This window comes from Zosterops lateralis (assembly GCF_965231275.1).
Source record: "Zosterops lateralis genome assembly, chromosome: 4".
In the NCBI taxonomy this organism is placed as follows: Eukaryota; Metazoa; Chordata; class Aves; order Passeriformes; family Zosteropidae; genus Zosterops; species Zosterops lateralis.
The window spans coordinates 48359476-48375837 of NC_139765.1; the positions used below are offsets into that span (position 1 = coordinate 48359476).

A 16362-nucleotide genomic window follows, 5' to 3' on the forward strand; every position below is an offset into this window, starting at 1 on the left:
GTGACAGCTGGAGACCAAGTGGGATTATCTTGGACACTCTGTGGGCGGCTCTGTAGAGCCTGTTTGAGAATTTACCAAGAAGAGAGATACTTTTTATTCTTTGCAGTATAAGACTCCTACAAGGTAGTTTGAATAAATGAGGGGCCAGATATTGTTTATTTTTGTCAGGCAGAGTATGTTATTACAATCAGTAGAGTCAATAGAATGCTGAGTCAGAGTAGGATCCCAGTTTTATATTTATTTCTCCTTATAACATATCTACCAAAAAGTGTGCAGCCAAGGTATGCACGTAGTCATAGATATGACAGCATTGAATGAATTCTAGCTATGGATTTCGTAAAGGAATTTCAAAAGTGCTCAGTTCTGGTTTTAAAACTGTTCTGCTAAAATCAATGGGATTTTTGCTCTTGAAGGGTAGCCTAGTTACATCAGTCCTGAGCTACCCTGAAATTTTTTTCCATGTAGTCAGATTTATTAAAGGAGCTCTTACAGTATAGTCTTTAATGGTAACATCACATGAAATTAAATTTATTTTTTGTATTTCACTGAAAAGTTTCAATTGCTTTAAATCAAGGACAGTATAAATTTCCCACAGGCAATACACAACACAAGGCCTTTCTAAGACTGCTGGTAGGCAGTTTTCAAAAGGGTCCTTTTTGTATTACAGTTCAGGGCAGCAGGAACATTTTTAAATAAATGCTTCTTGACATCTGTAATCCATGACTTTAATCTCTTTTACTTTACCTTTGACACCAACATATTGGTGCTTATTTTCACACATATTTTAACAATTCCACTGTTTATTCTTTAATTATTCCCACTAATTTTTTGTCTTCTTCATCTGTCTTTTGTTAGTTTTTCCTCTCTTCTGCTTTCATTACTTAACTCTTCAGCTGCTTGTGTTTATCCTGTTAATCTATTCACAAGACATAGGAAAAGCGGCAGGTGGAAAAGCTACTACGGAGAAACATCTGAAATGCATCTGCTGTGGTGTGACAGATCATCTGAGGCCATTAAATATCAGCTTACTTGCTCTTTTTAATTTACTGGAATTAACATTTTTTCTTGTGCTTACGTGGTCATGTGTACCCAGAGGTCTCCCAGTGTAGTTAAAATTTACAACCCCCCAAAATCCAGACGTGACACACTTGTCTGTCAGTTCTTTTACTTATTCTTTTCTTCTTTTCCCTTTCCTGGATTTCCTGGATATCCTGGATGTCACAGCTTGCTCCTACTGTTCTCTTGCTTTTGGCAATTGACTTCTGTTACCATTTATCATGTTTTCCCTTCAGTTTGAACACACATATTTCCCATTTTGTTTTTTAAATTTTCTTGTTAAATGGGAAAGGTCTGTTTCTTTTACTAAAAGGGGTTATTGCATGTATCAATTGCTGTTTGTTAGAATGGGATTAAGATAAATTCTGTGCAACATAGTCTTTTTTTGAGAAATGTTTCATTGATTGTGGCAATATTTGTGTTCCTTACAGAAACGAGCCATGAACGTGTAATTCTGACCTGTTTGATTTAGAAATTTTAAAAACCTTTTTTCTTGGAGTTCTGTTACGTACTTTGCAGTAATGTAGGAAAGAAAGACTTTTGAAGCATGTTATATCATGGACCATATATATTTATCTCAGTGGAAAATTTTACATTAAATTGCTGCTTTCTTAATTTCACAGTTTTAGGGATATTAGTTTCCAGAATAAATGTAGTGAGTTTTCCCAGTGTTGTAGTACATGAACATCCTTCAAAGTATGAGCAAGATGTCCAGTGATGTGATTCTCTGGGGTCAGTAGGTCAGTGTTGGGGGCTGGCTGTAGCCAAATGCTTGCTTGCTTTCTTCCATCCTCAGTAGGGCAGGATGGAGAAAATAGTATGACTAAAAGTTCACAGGTTATGATTAAGACATGGGAAATTGCATACCAGTTACTGTTACAGGCAAAACATGTCTGACCTGGGAAAAATTGATCCAATTTATTTCCAATTAAAATATATTTTGGTAGCTAGAAATAATGAAAGCATCGCTTTCTTCAGGCACCATGAGCTCACTTTCCTGCTCACTGACCTTCACTGGTGTTCCCAAGCTGTTTCTCACACTTTCCCCCCACCAATCCTCTGCCTGTGTGGTGGTTTTGCCCTTTCCTAAACCTCTTCCGAGGTACCACTCTGTAGTGGGTGGCTTGGAGTGGCTGGAAGCAGCCATGTCTCTGACAGAAATTTCCACAGGATACTGTAAAGTCCGTTGTCATGAATTAAAATTTGTTGCCTCGGCATTAGCCAAAGCAAGAGACAGGAGGCAAAAGTAATCACATGGTACCTTTTTGAAGTAAAGTTCTTATCTGCCAGGACTCTCTTACCCTATGCATTTCAGTCATCCCTCTATTAAAGAAAATATATGTTAATATTTTGGAAAGCAAAACTACATAGTTTATCTTATCAATATTTAACTGTATTTATTTTATACTGAGTTTGTATGCCTGAGGGTGTTTGTAAGAGGGTCATTTTATTCATGTGAAATTGATGGGTTGAAGAAAGTCACAAGATAAGCATAAAAATAATAAATGTCCAAGATAACTTACTGCTTTTAAAATATAAAAGGTATCTACATGCCCATTATGCTTTGATTTGTGTGTGTCAGATAGATGTTTTATGTTTTATGAGCAATATGTACATTATAAGTGCAGGAGGTTGTTATGAGAATTTTGTCATTTATTATGAAAGTTAATGCAGAAATAAGAACTAGTATAAATGCCTAAATTAACCTGAATCCTTAATTTGTTAGAAAACTGGTGAGATTTTTCAATCTGTTAAAGAGATTGAACTCATTCATAGACCTTTCATAGAATTTTAGAATGGTTTGGGTTGGAAGGGACCTTGAAGTTCTCTAGTTCCAGCTCTCTAGTTCCAATTCCCTGCCATTGACAGAGACACCTATCACTTACACCAAGTTGTTAAAAGTACCGTCAAACCTGGCTTTGAATATTTCCTGGGACAGGGCAGCCACAAAGTCTCTGGGTAACTTGATCCAATGTCTCACCCCTCTTGCAGCAAACAGTTTCTTCCATATATGTAATGTAAATCTACCTTGTTTCAGTTTCAAGCCATTGCCTCTTGACCTATCACTACATACCCTTGTGAAAAGTCCCTCTTCAGCTTTGCTTCTTGATGAGCACTTTATTATCTTAGGAAAATAAATTATTTGATCCCTCTTTCTTTGGATTTTACCATTTGGTTTAAATCACTAGGGTAGGGTGTTTTGCTTCTTCAAAGGTATTATCTAAAAGGTGATTAAAAATATTTGTAGAGGATACTTATTTAGTATGTATTTAGTGTGGGATCACCTACAGAATCCTACTGAATGTGAAGAGTTATGCAGGTGTGTAAGGCAGTTTGCAAAAGTTGCAGGCAACATTTGGATCCTGCATACATTGTATTTTCAAGAACTGAATTCAAATTTTATAGAATCATAGAATGACAATGTTTGGAAGAGATCTTTAAGAGTGTCCAGTCCAACTACCATCCAGCACTACCACTGTAAGCCCTTAAACACATCACCCAGTGCCAGACCCAAATGTCTCTCCAGGTACAAGTCAAGCGCCTCCCTGGGCAACTTATTCCAGTGCCTGACCATCCTAACAGCTGCCTCAAAGGTGGTTGTGGCCAGCTGGGGGTCGACCTCTTTCCCCAGACAACCAGCGACAGGACTAGAGGAAATTGCCTCAAGCTGCACCAGGGGAGTTTCAGGTTGGAGGAATTTTTTTATGGAAAGGAGGTCCTCATAACGAGCTGTCCAGGAAGTGATGGAGTCAGCATCCCTGAAGGTATTCAGGAAATGACTGGACATAGCACTTAGTGCTGCGGTTTAGTTGGCACAGTAGTGTTTGGACAAAAGTTGGACTTTGTGATCTTGGAGATCTTTTCCAACCTCAATAATGATTCTGTGATATCCTGGGAAATACTACAAACTGTGATTTTTTCTTTTTCTCTTTCTTTTTCTTCTTCTTCTTATTTTTCTTCTTCTTCTTATTTTTCTTTTTCTTTTTCTTTTTCTTTTTCTTTTTCTTTTTCTTTTTCTTTTTCTTTTTCTTTTTCTTTTTCTTTTTCTTTTTCTTTTTCTTTTTCTTTTTCTTTTTCTTCTTTCTTCTTTTCTTCTTCTTTCCTTCCCCCTCCCCCTCCTGCTCCTTATCCTGCTTAGTTTCTTTAGAGACTTTGGATAAGCTTGTAAAATGATTTTTGGAAATACATAACTTACAATTGGATTTCATTTGTCAATGTTTTCAGTGACTTCTCAAAAAAACTGAGATAATCTGAAGCGTGTCTTCTATTTCCATACCAGAATGTTGGCTCCTAAACAATGTGTCATTTTTATTGACATACACATAAACTTTATTGTAGCCTGTAAGAAGTTGCCTAGTGTGCACTTCATGTGTACTGATCTGTAGCTTTCTGAACCTTCTCTAGATTTTTTAGGATTGATTTCATGTTGGCCACCTTCCTTAAAATTTAAGACAATTTGAACCAGGCATTTTTCTATTATAAGTTCAGATGTTTCATTCTGAAGTCCCTTTAGAGTTGTTGATGGGATACACTCCAGTCTAATCTGTTACAGCTCAGTTTGGTTTTTTTTCTCATGTTCTCTAATGGCACTTCAGTTTAAGACAGATCCTCTCATGTATTCCTCTGAGGAGGTTGTCTGGCCTAGTAACTTCTCCAGCCTCCTTTGGTATGGATAAACCCCCAGTTTTTTAGTGGCCCCTGCTTTCTGCCAGCCTCAGCAGAAGCCTCTAGGTGGCTGTCTGTGGGAGGCTCCTCACTAAGGCTGATTCTGACCTCAGCCTTGGCCTGTCTGCACTGAGGTGTCTGGAGTGCAGTGGGCTAGGGCTGCCTCTGGGACTGCTGCTCTCCCTGGCCAAGGGCAGCAAGGTCCTTTTCTGACCATGGACAGCCCCCACCACTTCTGGCCTCCAGCCTGTAGGGAGCTACTGGTCCCTCCAGGCCTCTGACCCTGGATTGTGTTTTATGTTTAAGCCTCCCAAAGATTACAATCCTTTCTGTTTTCCTTACTTGGACACAACTTGATGCTTTTACAAGGATGTCTTTTTCTTTATAATAGCCTCCTTCATCCCATTTTTTCATGACAGCTCACTTTTCTGGATTTTCTCAGTCTATTTCGATGGGTCGTATGCATGTCTTCTGAGCTTGCAAAAGGTGTCTTTAATCAGTCTCTGTGCCACCTGTAGAAACATGACTTTCATAGACAATTCTTTTTTCTTCCTTGTAAAAAGCTTACTCATTTTTATTCAGTGACCCTCTTTGAAAGGGTGGTAGAACTTTTTTTTTTGCTTTAATTCCCCCTTCAAGGGCATAGCTTCCAATGTGCATCAAAGCAGTTGTTGACTGTGGCTAGAAATTTACTTTGAGTCATACCGCTATATGTCATGTGCTTATACAAGACTGGCAGAAATATCCAACAGCCCTAATATTTATCTGCCATACTTGTAGGGACATTTTTCAGCATTATGAAGGTGCTTTGTTTCTTAGGTGTCTTCAGGGGTTGGTCCAGAGTATCGGTTATATTTATATCATATGTCTTTCTTGATGTGATCTACCTTGGCCATTGCTGAAATGTTTAACATGAATGGACTGTTAACTGCCAGATGGATCTGGTAACTGTGAGCAGTCATTCTCTACTGAGTGGAAATACACAAAAAGGAATCCTTGAGTTTGCCCAGTAATCTGAAGTGGTCCATATCAAAATACAGCATAGCTGAAGACCTGCTGTGCCTGTAGGGAGGACTGGCCTACGGGTAAAAATTTTCCCTGCAGACCGATGTAGCTCTGAATAAGAAATCAAGAAGCGATGATGGAGATGTGTGATCAGCATCCTCTGGAGAGGGCTATCACTCAGGCAGGGTCTCTGAGAATAAATCAAGGGCATAATTCTGTTCTTCTTTGCAAAAGATGTAGTTAATGAAGTCATGTCAAATTTTGGGTTTAGGATAGAGATCTCTGCAAGGATCCAGTCATCTTATGGACATTTAGTTGTGATAATTATCTGTAACTAACTGTGGTGGTCATATGAGTATTGAACCAACCTCCTATGCAATGCAAGCAGTTCTTGAGGTGCCCAAACTGAGGATGTGTTAGAGCTATGGAAGCCCTGAGGATGATGATGAGAGAGTTACCTACTGCTCAGCCAAAGTAGAAAACACATACATTGAGATGCTGCAGTCAGTTAATGGAGATGAGAGCAACTGATGGGAAAATTTCCTATCTTTATTTTATGGTGATATTTTTTGGCAGGAGATGGAGGCTGTACAGGTAGATTTTCTTAGAACCTCTTTTTGTTTGCTTGTTTTGTGTATGATTTTTTTTTGCCATTTTTTTTCCCTTTTTTTTTTTTTTTTTCCCCACAGTTCATTTGTCTTATTTATCATAATTTTTTTGATCCGTTTTCTTTTGGTCTTTAGGAGCTCAAGGAGTGTGTGTCTTATGTTTTCAGTTCTGTGTTGTTTGTAGATGTGGACTTCACACAGCTTAGTGTTTCTTTTTTTCTCCCTGCAAGTTGTGTGACTTTAATTTTCTAAGTTTTGTTGTTGGTTTTGTTGAATTTTCAATATATTTATTTAGACGAGATTCTTGTTGGTAGGAAAGAAACAGGAGGAGCTAGAGTTTCATTTGCCGATCCAGAATGATGGTATCATTGGAATAAATTGCCAAGTGGCAGAACAACTAGAAAGCTGGGACTTGGTGATGGATGGATGCAAGCTCCGTAAAAGACCCAGGCAGGAAAGGGGTGTGAGGGTGGCCCTTTATGTTAAGGAACAGTTGGAATGCACTGGACTAATGTGTGATAGTTTTGATTCAATATAAAGGAAAATATTTTTAGTAGAAGAATAATTATGCAACAGAAATTGTTGCCTAGGGAAAAAAGCTTGTGCAATCACCTTTTTTGAAAGTTTTGGAGATGCATCTGTCTAATGTACTAAGTGACCCAGTCTAAATTCAGATGCTTTATGCCGGTCTCTACTTGCCAACCATTCTGTAAGTGGGATAGTCTATGATACGGTGCATCATGGCAGAAGGGTCAGGTGCATTTCAACTTCATGTGTTACGAGGTTGTAAATCTAAACATATGTCTCCTTACAGGAAGAAACTAGATATGTTAGACAACTCAGGATGACCACCATATATCTGCACTTTCGAGATACTACTTTCTAAAGTTGTTCTACATTCTCATCTGATAGTATTTCTGAATCCCTTCTAATCACATCGCTGGAGAAAAAGGGAGAAACACATTGTAATTCTGGAAGTAATTTGCAAGACTGCAGTGCCATTGTGTTAGTGGTATTGTAGAACAAACTATTTAGGAATAGTTAATTGCTTTCATTTTTTGTTTGTATTCTTCTCCCCAATTAGTGTAGAGTGTTGCAGTTTATTATATTAAGAAAATTCAACAAGTAGAATGTGGTTTTTCTCTGAGTTGTCTTTGAATAAATTATATGTTTTCAGAAGAAAGACAGATGTGCCTGAGGATAAAGTAAGGTATGGTATCTGTGCACGCTGGATAGAAATCTCTATAAATATGATATTGGTATCGTGCATAGTTATAAGATTAGTGTCAACACAGGTTAACTATCATATAGGGGCAAGTCAAGCACATTAGACCTGCCTCAGGCATGATTTTGTTTGTATATCCAACTATTCAGACAATGTTGCATGGGTGTTTTGGAAGAAAAGGCTGAGGGATGATTTTTCCGTTACTCCGGGCTTCCCATTCATTGGTACTGTCTCCATTTTCTCCAATGTGCTTTGATAGGTACTACAGGTAAACTGTGTCCTGTTAATCTTTAGGACAAGTAAGATCTAAATGGAACAGCATCACCTCCTAGCCCCTCTTCCCCAAGAGGAGTTAAATGTAACCTGTGCATCAGTTGCACAGTGGATGGAACATACTAGAAGTAGGTGATACATTTAGTCCATGTGGACATTTTTCTGTCACTGGGAAATTTGCAGGGCATTTAGTATTAATTTTTAAATTATTTTTTGTAAATGTTATTATTATCCTTGGCTTACTTCTTTGCACAGTTACATGTTTCATGGATTAATGGAGTATGGGTGTTTTGCATAGGAAATTCTATGTTGTAAAAATTCAAGAAAAATTTTTGTGGTATAGAATATAATGTGAATCTTTATTAGTATGTAGCATTAAAAATTTTGGAAAATATATAGTTGAGGAAGCTCAAGAATCATATAGTAATTCATTATTTTTTCTCTGTCACATGAAAAAATACATGCTTCTCCCACCACCATGGAACTTCTATTTGGACCCACTGATAATGTAATCCAGCCTTCATTTGTCTAAGTAGCAATGTAAAATAGTACTTAAAAATTAGCTGAGGAGATCATGGTAGTATGAAGGTCTTTTCATTGGTTCATTTAACTTTGGACTGATTATAAACATAACTACTAATTCATTTTGCATGTTCTTGTTAATTGTAATGGCATTCAGTAAAGCTCATCTGGATATGAGCTTCTGAGTATCTTTCTATCACAGAAATGCGAATTCCTGGAATCAGGAAGAAAGAGGGTATCTCTTTATTATTTGAAGTTCTGCAGTTTCTATGATATTCTTCAAAAATGTATTTTTTTGTAGTGTAAATTAATGTGTTGAAGTAGTTCAAATATAATTAAAAATACATAGTCTGACTGTTAGGTAAATTTATACTTTTTCATACTTTTAGAAGATACACATTGTAGATTGTATGTAAGTGATGTATTTTCAAATAAAATTCAGGACACCTCATTAACATAGTGCAATTTAAAACTCGCTCAGAAGTCCTGTTTATTATGAATTATGAGGTTTTTTTAAATTGTGTGAGTCCTATATGACTGAGAGTTGGAAGCTACAGATGCCAGTGAATGTTTATGTATTTAAAATACCAGACAGTCTCTTTAGCAAGTAATTTTTGCTTTAATGAAACCAGTGGTGACTTTGGCTCAATCTATCTGATTCAAAATAAGCATCTCTAATAATAACTATATATAGCCCTCAACGAGGTTCTAAAACTTTCTTGAATGTCTTGGTGATTAGTGCTTCATTAGAATATTTTATACAAATACCTACTACAAGCAGTAATGCAGTTTGAACCATTTTTTCCTATAGAAGAAATTTGGACAAGCAAGTCTTACCTGACATGGTGACACATCATTGGCACCTTGATCTATCAAATACAAGAACTGATTAAGTGCTGTAGTGCATTTTGGTGGGGTTATTTACATTTAAAAAAATACCAAAGACCACCAATAAGGTGGGATAAGGAATAAAAGCACGTAGTCTCAAATCAAAATGCTGCCTTAGAGGCAGTGTACAAACATGTAACAGGTAAACTTATCTTAATGTTTTGTGATCTAAATGTGGAATAAGCTAAGAGGTGATTGCAAGTAAATGAATGAGTTAAGGAAATAACTTACCACACATGGACATTGTATTTATTTAAGTCAAATTTCTAAGTCTTCATCCAGGAATGAATTTCACTCTCATTTTGAATTAAATATTCTAAGGATTTCTGACATAACTATGACCATTTACATTCTGTCAGGATGCTTTTTAAAGCTTTGGTTAATAAGGTTTGTGAATTTGTAAATTTTTAAGGTTCAGATGGACTTCAGATGGAATTGTTAGATTTTGAAGAATGGAAACATATCTCTGTAAGCACTGTCAGTAGGGGATAGGTAAACAATTAAAGCTCTACCTGCTGGGCCCCAAGGGATGGAATCTGCTAGTTCAGTTGGAAGGTAGAGAAATGTTGGTGTTAAACTGGAATAATTCAGATCCAGGTTTTAGGATGCTAACAAAAATCAAAATGAATCAATATTTCTAACAGAAGTAATATTATTTTTAGGAGACAGCTGCCTTTGCCAGGTAAACCACACTGAAATGTAGCTTAAATGAAACAGAAGTCAATAGATAAGATTCTAAAGATGAAAATTTGCACCATAAAAAAGAGAATTGGTAAGATATGCTATCTGTCTATGACATATTTGTCACCCCTACTTTGTGCCATCCTCACCACTTTAAATATTCCTTATTGATATCTAAAGTATAGAAATCCAGAAATAGACCAAGGATAAAATTATAATCATAGAGATTAATGATTGTGGTTGTTTTAATATTAAGACTAATTACCAAAAAATACTATAAGGAAAAAAAGCCTTTTCTTCTGAAAAGGCTGTATCTCAACAAAATGGGTCATGCTTGGATGTAATATTTCATATATAATAACTGTGATTGTCCTGGCTTTATTTCTGAGGTGAAGCAATATGTGATGTTTAATATACTCCAAGCTAAGAAAACTGATGATTTGAAAGTATTTTGATGTAATGAAGTATAGGAAAAAAGAGAAATACAGAATATTCACATTTGAAGCTTATATATTATCTGTCAACAAGATGTAGTGTTGAAGAAATAACTGTAATGTGTATTTCTGTCTAGAATTCAGGTGCACAAGAAACTTCAAAGACTTAGAGGCATAGCTATTTGGAGGCAAAACTGCAACCTTTTAATGGGAAATAGGTCAGTGAGATGAATGCTTTTTGCTCAGTTGGTTGGACATTTACATTGTGGATCCAGGGTGACTGTATGACCATCAAGCAAAGTTTCATTGACACGTATTTTACTTTCCGAAAACTTTTAAGAATTGCCACCCACCTTCACCTCCTCGTATTTGCCTTAGGATCCTTACCTGTTTTTAACATTTTCTTCTCTTCTTTGCTTTGTATTAAGCTCATAAGATATCCTTCTCATTTCCCAGTGCTGTCCTACTGTGCAGGGGTTTCATGTAGTGTTTATTCCTCCAACCTGTCATTCTTTGCTCTCCCTTCTTCACTTGCTCTACTACAGAGGCTGCCAGGTAGCTTTCAGTTTTCTAGGAACTTCGACCTTCCCAGCAGGTTTTGTTACATTCTACAAACAAAGGAAGAAGTTAGAACTGCAGCTCTTTTAAATGTCCAAACATCTTGTAACAAAGTGTGTATTAATAATGCCAGTTGGAACACAGATTTTTTTTCTTAAACTGTGGGAAAGCAGTCTTTTCTTTATAAAATTCTACATTCATTTTACTCTTCAGCCTGCTTCTGTTTGACCTTGTCAGCAAGAGAGAATTGCCAAGAGGCACCATCGAGAGGCTGGTAGGATCTACTTCAGAGATAGCAGAGTTTCAGGCACTAAGTCTGTGTCCATATTAGTAAATTAAACAATGCCTGGAAATATTTCCATGTCTGTGCCACAGTTAATGTCTTTGCAAACTAACATTGCTCCAGAAAATTCCCAGACATTTGTTTGACCACCTCCATTAGACAATTTTTATGCAACTCCTCTGTTTCGGACTATGTGACTATGCTACTTACATGTAGGATTATCCTACATCCTACATAGATGGAGGATTATCTCTGCCAGTTGATTTCAGGAAAGAGGAATGTGCTCAGGCATAGGTGCAATTTAAATATACTACAGACTTGCAGGTTCTTTATTTCTTCTGCCTTGTCCAGCCTTCTCTCTTTATTGTGGTCTTCCAATCTCAGCTTCAAATCTGTTTTATTTTCTTTTTTTTTTTTTTCTTTTTGTTTGTCCTTTTGTCCTTCCTAGCATACATATACATTTAAATTTTATTGTCATGCTGTCTCCCAGCTTCTGTCCCTTCCTTCAGATGACCCTGTGAACTTACTCGTAGTGGTATTGTGTGCAGTTCTCTGAAACAAACTGCTTCAGAGAAGCCTTCCTTTTGTTTGCCCTTATAATAATAAAAATAGAATAAAAATACAAGACTAGAATTTGAGTGATGTCTTAGCTGTCCCTCTACTGCAAGGAAGAAACTTGGTGAACAATTATATTTCTTTGTGGACTACATTTAACTTTACTACTTGTTAAGAGAACAAATTAGAGGGAGTGATAAGGCCAGATTCTATGTTGGTTTTGTTAAGTGATTCTAAATAGCTGTAAACATTTCTCTCTCTTTTGTCAGGATGGTGGTACTAAAGTTGATCTTGGACATCACTTCAGTTCAAGGTTGAAGTTAAAAGGGTTTTTTGAGGCTTAGAAGAAACAGGTGAGTACAGGTCATTCATCATATATCAAAGAGGAATTTTTTTTGCAACTTTCTTTTGTTCTGGAATTGCTATTCTTGCTTACCAGTCCAAATTCAAATAGCTGGTCTCAGCTTTCCCTGATTCACTGAGATATATGTCTGCTTGTGTTATGACTAGATAGCAGAGAATATTTGATTCATTTAGGAATTCCGTACATGCTTTTCCAGTTTCTGCCATGAAAATAAGTGAAACCATGGTTTGTCACCAAGGTCTTTGGAACTCTGGAGCTGTACAGTTTCATTGCATCAGCTGTATTAGGAGTGTGATAATTAAGTTAATTTGTTTTGAAAATATTTGTTTTAAAAATTTGTTTTGAAAATTTCTTGTATAAAAAAACATTTTAAAAGGCCACTGCACAGTAATAAATAGTGAGGAATCCCTGAGTTAGGATATTCCTAGTTTCTTGAAACTGGGATTATCTTTATTCGTCTGGTAACCAGGAATTCCATGATGTCAAGGACCATGAGTTCACACCTTGTTTCAACTGCTTTGTGTGTTAACAGGCTGAACCTGCCTGGGACACCAACTGTCAGTGGGTGTAGTGCCACTGGGGCCTTGGCATGCCTGCACTGAATACCTTGCTTTGCTCCAGACCTTCACAGCTATCTTCAGTGTATCATGTACAAGTGGCTATGAGGTCTTTTTAACTTAGACACATCTGGAAAAGGAGAGAGATCCTGAAGGAAGTAGTGTAAGATGAGAACTTAGCAAGGCAGTCACAATTATTTTTGATTTTTCATAACTCCTATTGCAACAAAAAATTAATCTGCATGTTGACGGTTGCAGTTGTTTACTACAGAGATTAAAAATGTTGAATATTCCCAGAACTTTTCATATTCAAAAATTTTTAGGCAGTATTTTAACATATAAATTGCAAAATATGGTCAATTGGACCTGATACAAAATTTTTAAAATACAGGTTTTAACAGGGTACAACAAATTTCCTGTAATAGGAACCAGGCCAAATTGCTTCTAGGTACACCAGGAAGTAGAAGCAAATATGTCAATACAAATAATATGCCATCATGTAGTAACTGTTAAGGTATTACGAGATATTCTGATATACCTATAGGCCCCATAATATTGTATTATTTAATGTATTAATGCCTCTGGAAGGAAAGAAAAAGAGGCTGTTCCACAGGAGTTAACGATGATGACAGTAATTAGTTCTGAAACTGGGTTTATGACAAGTTTTTTAAACTTTTACCCTCCGTGAGGAAGCACAGTCCTTTTTAACCTAGTTTGAAGTAGTGTAAAGAAGACTGTTCTGGTATGTGTTTCACTGTGACTGTCTTCACTGGGTAATAAGAAAGGAAAACTTTATTCTGATTTAACTTCACCTTTTACTAAGGAGTTGAGGAACTGGCTGGGAGGCTACTACAGTATGAATATGGTGAAGCCAGGAAAAGAAGAAAGGTTAGGTGTAGCAGTGTTGTAAGTCAAAGGATATACAGCACTTTACAGGGAAACTGTAGATATTACTGGTATTATGTGGAAACCTTTATATGATTATGTTAGTATGTAGTAATATATTTATTTGAGCATCCTTCAATAGAAAAAAGCATTTAAAAAATCAAATTCTTTGCTTTCCACGTAGCAATGGAAATAGACCGGATTTCTGTCACATATTTGTAAAAGTCTGAATGGTGTAACTTTTATGTAATTATGTTAGATACTTTTTTGATAGTGTCAGTATTCTGGAAAACTGATAGAAACTGGACTTTTATAGAAACTGTAGTAATTGAAATCTGATGAGTCAGCAAGAGTGTTTTTGTTTTTAAAGGATATTTTTTGTATAAGTTTACTATGTTCTGACACATAATGTCCAAAATGCAATGTAACTGACTTGTGCAACTATAATATTTTGGCAACATAATTTTATTGAATTCCACTATGTCTGAAACCTAAGGCATATGAAAGAAAGTAACTGCTATTCTGATTCTTCCATTATTTTCTTCCATAAATTTAAGTTAAATATATTCTATAAAAATGGTTGCTGTAAAGGAAGCCAAAATCTTCTTGGCCTTTGTAGCATTGATCTCTATTTCTTGCAGTGTGAAAGTGGAGAAGGAATGTTTTTGCAGTCAATGAAGAAACAGTAGTAAATTCTGAATGCTAGTTCTTCAGTATGGTATTTAGAAATAATAGGTTCTTTTATGGCAGGATATGATGTGTTTCCATTGATTGAAAACTGAAATTCAGTCATAAATGTAGTGATAGATATGCATAAAAATAAAATTGCAATTACAAATACATTTTTAATCAACAGAGAGAAAAAATCTGTTTGGATTTTGTGCTCTCAATAGAACACTTGACTTTAGGAGTAAGTTTTAGAAAAACCGAGATAGAGCACAGAGCAATGTGAAAGAAGAGAAAAAATGCTCTATTCTCTGATTGATTAATTAAATAAACATTTTTGAGACTGTTAATGATACATTCACATCTATGTTTTCTGAGTTACTCAGGCTTTGAAAAAAACCCACTAAATAAATTCTGGTATTAATGATTATTATGTTGATCTAGGTCTTCTGTGTTGTCAGTTTGGAGGAGACATTGTGCTCATTCCTGTTTCTTTCTGGTACTACAGGAAACAAAATCTTGGAACATCACAAATCATGTACATGTATATGCATACATTTTGTATACTATTAAATATTCAGTCTATATGTATATGTTTATTTTGTGGAAGGCAAACATAATTGCACTGTTAGATTTCTACAGAAGGCTATCTCATATAGGTATCTTGCATCTGAACTGAAATTCTCTCAAGACTTATGTAAGGACTCACTGCTGGTGACTATGCCAATGACCAATACGTGAAAGATATGATGTTTTCCAATAGCTGCGTAATGGATTTGCATTAACTTTGTCCACAAAGAAGTCTAACCCTTTCACACGTCTGGTCAGAAGACAAGGGAGTTTTAATACTTCCATAAGTGAATGAAAAGAAGATATATATATATAATGCTGAAAGAAAAGATGGTATCTGGTTTGCTAGAAGTAGTTAGATAGGGTTTGATGAGCTTTGTCTTTAATATGGTTTCTAACAGGAAGAATCTGAAACATAAACAGTACTTTATAGTTTAATGGAATTGCATTAGAACTGAGACTCTATCTATTGTAGAATTTGGAATGATCTTTCCAGGGTGATTTTGAATAGCTATAAATTGGTGATCTGGGGGGAGCCTGAAGTCAGCTTTTGTCAAAAAGTAGTGTACATTGATAGAATTTGTGACCTGGAAATATAAGGCAATAAATTTTTGCTATGATTACACATAATGTCAAACTATGTATTTAAACTTGCCAGCTTTTCAATTCAGCTAAATAATAAGTACAGTCCTAATGGTCTGGTTTGCTGAGAGAAGCACTGTTGCAACAATCTGCTTTTTACAGCCCATATAAAATATGAACTTGCATCAGTTATTACAAAGTTTGTGCTTTGGGAGATATTTTTGTGGCATCTAGGACTGGTGCTCCACATTTGTTGGAATTAGTCCTTAATGATACTGTATTTAATAATGAATTATTGCTTAAATACACAAATTATTTTGTGGTTTCTAGCATAGGATTTTTTAAGGAAAAGCTAGTTGAAACCTGATGGGTTTTTTCAGCTTTATGAAATGAGGAGAAAATGGTGTGCATCTTAATAATTTTATGATTCTTTTTCCTATGTGACATGAATAAGAGAGGTGAGAACTCTTAATTTTTAGCTGTACTGAATTCAGGTTTCTAAATGTGGCCTGGTTGAGAACAGAGGACCATTACTGTAGTTGTCATGTAAAATGAAGTTGGAGTCTGAATCTCCTTTTTAGCTGTCAGCTTTATTAAGGAGCTACTGGTGTGTTGAACTAGGCACACACATTATATAAGCGGCGTGTGGTAGTATCTGGGGGGAATTTTCTTTCTCTCCACTGCTGCTTTATTAGGTCTTGCTCACTCACTCACTCACTGTTGCCCTGTCTCACTCCAGTTTTCTGGCTGCAGCTCACAGCCTTGTAGGTCTAATATAGATTGACGCCTTTGCCAGAGGACTGATTGAAACTTGTGTCTCATAGTTGCTAATGCTCACTCAACCATTTTATTGAAGATAAAGTAAATAAAATAGATTGCCATATGAGAATTCTCTGAAATCAAATGGAATAATTTGACAGGTTTAAGCCCATGAAAAAGCCAGAGCACTGAAACAGATGGGAATACTTTTTATGCACGATATAC

The 16362-nt window shown here is 36.0% G+C and overlaps 1 protein-coding gene across 3 annotated transcripts in view; it reads left to right on the forward strand.

Moving 5' to 3' along the window:
• FOXP2 (forkhead box P2) overlaps positions 1-16362 on the forward strand; it is a 406072-nt gene that overhangs the window by 107879 nt on the left and 281831 nt on the right. For all 3 annotated transcript variants that reach the window (XM_083860379.1, XM_083860380.1, XM_083860381.1), the window contains exon 3: positions 12024-12107. The gene's annotated coding sequence lies outside the window, so the exon portion shown is untranslated. The remainder of the gene's footprint in view (positions 1-12023; positions 12108-16362) is intronic.